Source organism: Solanum pennellii, chromosome 9, assembly GCF_001406875.1.
Source record: "Solanum pennellii chromosome 9, SPENNV200".
Classification (NCBI taxonomy): Eukaryota; Viridiplantae; Streptophyta; class Magnoliopsida; order Solanales; family Solanaceae; genus Solanum; species Solanum pennellii.
In genome coordinates, this window is record NC_028645.1 from 6,308,674 (window position 1) to 6,312,444 (window position 3,771).

Genomic DNA, 3,771 nt, shown 5'->3' on the forward strand with positions numbered 1-3,771 from the left:
TCCTTTGTTGCAAGAAACAATGTCCAAGTGAATCTTGAGTAGTCATCGACTATTACAAACACATATCTTTTTTCACCCCTGCTTTGTACACGTATTGGTCCACACAAATCCATGTGAAGCAGTTCTAGTGGCTTGGTAGTACTTACTGTCAATTTTGGTTTGAAGGATGACCTAACCTGTTTTCCTTGAATGCAGGTTCCACATACTTGGTTGTCCTTGAAACTTTTGGTTGGCAGTCCCCTAACCAGGTCTTTAGATATGAGCTTGTTTATAGTTGTCATGCTAATGTGTCCCATTCTTTTGTGCCATAGCATGGAGCAATCTGAGACTGCACTTAGACATTTAAGAGTATCTTCCTTGGAGTTAGCAGTCTTGACTTTGTACACATTCTTGTGTCTCTTACCTAGTAGAACAGGTTCCCAGTCACTGAGTTTGTTACTCTGCATTCCTTTTCTGTAAAGAGAACGTTGTTTCCTTTATCACATATTTGAGATACGCTCAATAGATTATGTTGTAGGCCATTCACATAATATACGTTCTCAATTGCATGAGTATCCATTGATCCAACCTTTCCAATTTCCTGAATTTTACCACTTTTACCATTACCAAAGGCAACGTTTCCTCCTTTGATGTTCTTGAGTGAGAGGAAGCTTCTTTTATCTCCAGTCATGTGTCTGGAGCATGCACTATCCAAATACCATTGTTGCTGCTTCCTCTTCACTGATCCCTTTTCATTTATATCTTCTTCTTCATTATCCTCTTCAGAATCTGAACCAGCCATGAGTGCTAGTATGGTTTCTTGTGATCTGCAGGTTTCCTTTTCTTCCTTGGTTTCCACTGCTGCAAGAGCAAGAAATTCATAATCATCTTCTTGTTCTATTGCAAGAAGAGACTGGTTTTTTGTCTCATCACCCTCAGACTCTTCATCAGATGAATTTCCCATTGCTGCAAAAGCCCTTTTTGTTGAAATATCTGCCTCTTGAGTTGTCATTCTTCTGTTTGAGGGGACAAACTTATCTTTCTTGATGTCTTTGCCCTTCTCAAAGTTTGTCTTTTTCTGCTCTACAGCCCAAAGTGGACAGAATTTGATGAAGTGATCTGGGCTCCCACACTTATGACAAACCTGGTCTTTTTCAGATGGTTTTTGAGAAGTTTTCTTTTGAAAGGCCTGTCCTCTCTTTAGCATTCTGGTGAACCTTTTGGTTATGAGGGCAATATNGGTTCCTTTCCTTCCTTTTTCCTCCAATTTTCTTTTCTTGGTTTTTCTTGAGTTCGTATGTGATGAGATTACCAATCAACTCATCCATGGCCAGTGAGTCTAGGTCGCGGGCTTCAGTGATAGCCTCGACTTTGCTTTCCCAAGTTTCAGGAAGGACACTCAAGAGTTTCCTTACTGCCTTTCCATTAGGAACTATCTCTCCCAAGGAGTACATCTCATTGATGATGGAGGTGAACCTGGTGTGCATGTCTTGAATAGTTTCCCCTTCTGCCATCCTGAACAGCTCGCATTGCCTGTTCAAATTATCAATTTTGGACTTCTTGACTTGCGTTGTTCCTTCATGAGCGGTTTGTAGTGTTTCCCATATGGCTTTGGCATCTTGACAAGACGAGATTCGATTGTATTCGTCTTGTCCTATGCCACAGATCAAGATTTTCTTGGCTTTGGTATTGTTTTGGATTGCAAGCTTATCTTCAGCATTCCATTCTTTTCTTTCCTTTGGGATTTTGGTGATTCCATCAGTTGCAGTTTTCATAGGTATGGTTGGTCCATCTAGAATTACTCCCCATAGATCAGGGTTTTCGCCAATAAGATGGTCCATCATACAATTTTTCCACCATCTATAATATTTGCCATTGAACAGTGGTGTTCGTGTTTGTGAAGCTCCCTCTTGTGGGGTAGGTGGTGCTGCCATTGAGTCTTTTCAAGGTGTGAATCTTTTAACGAAAAGACCTGCTCTGATACCAATTGAAGAAACCTTACCCCAGAACAAGAACCAGGTTCTTGTAAGTTGCTTTTTAAGTAAAGACACAAACACTTATTGACTTAAAAACCTTCCTCACTCAAGGAAGGAAAAACCTCGTTTTATTAATTCAATTATAATATTTTGTGATTACAACTCAATAATAAAAAAGTCTTATCTCTACTACCTCACTCGATTGACTTCAATCGATCTCTCTAAAAGGCCAAACCCACCTTTTGTTACAACTCTTACTAACACTCAACTCTACAAAGAGCCAAACCCACCCTTTGTACAATAAACTGTAAATTGCAATCAAAAACAAAACAAGACAAACAGTTCTACACGTTAAAAACCTTCTCACTCAAGAACGTTTTAAACGTAGCAATCCTATCAATCTTGAAGACCTCAGTTTGATGAATAATTCTCCCTTTTCTCTCTGCGTGAAGTCGTAAAATTCTTCCTCTGCATCGTGCTCTTCTTATAGAGTTTCTTTTGCCTTGTACAATCCTTATCAGATAAGGTAAGGAAGTTATTGTTAAACAAGGATTCCTTTTTAAAGTACAATCCTTATTATATACAACTTCCTTCCTTAATAATATATTTAAGGTTTTCCTTATTTGTATCAACTTGTACCTTTAATATATTATTTTTGGCTTTGACAAATAACTCCATTTTACTCGATCTTGGACTCTAGCTTGGCTTCTTTTGCTGCGTACATTTGCTACTGTTCTTTGCGCTTCTTGTCTATCATCAAAACATGAATTATCGATTCTATCATATTCTATCACAAACCAAATCAAATAAAAAAACAACCATCGAATTGATTAATGTCTGTTTGGTTGGTTAAATTTTTTCTATTTTTTCGGTTTGAAAGTAATAAGTTTGTTGAGGACATGCGCATCTCGATAGACAAAAACAGTTAGTATATGAATAATTCACAAATAAGCTACTACACGAACAAAGTGATTCATTCAATGTACCAAGTTTTAGAAATTAAAAAAACTCATTGTCAATAACATAAAGTTGATTCAATATTCTAGAGATCTAAACATCTTATCAATAGAGTTTTCAATAAAATTACACCTTAAAATATTGAGATACTTCTAAAAAACAACCAACATTTCATAGTCAAAACTAATTAATTTCCATCTTCTTTAGCTTGAGCTTTAAATTATTCAATGTTGCGCTAGAAAATTTTATAAAGAGCAGAAAAAGTGTGATCTTTAAAGTGATGAATATTGAGGATTTAGACTTGAAGTTTTAATAGTTGAGCTAAAGTTTAAGTGTTAGGTTTCAGAAAATAGTAAAGTTAAAGACTTAAGTTGATTAAAATTTATTAAAATACTTATATTTTATTTATAAATAATTGTAAAATTTTTATATATAACTTCTCGGTTTGTTTTGATTATTTTTTAGGTTAGTTTTTAGTCGAATCAAAACCAAACAAATTAATATCAATTTTTAAAAATTCAAAATAAAATCTAACCAAATCAAATGAAATATTAATTTTTTTAATCGGTTTGATTCGAATTGCGGTTCGACTCAATTTTATAACCATAACCATGAACAACCCTAACTACTATCATTAATTCAACACATAATAAAATAATTTGACATTTTATATGTGATAGTAATACAACCATTTTAGTAAAATGATGTGATACAACAATCCTGAAATTAGCTAATACTTCAAATCAAACATAACATGAAGTTGATTTCAAAGTTTTTAATGAGATTATTTTATTATACTTTTAATATGTGATAGTAATTTTATCATTTTAATACATAATTTTTTTTTATTTTTGAAAAA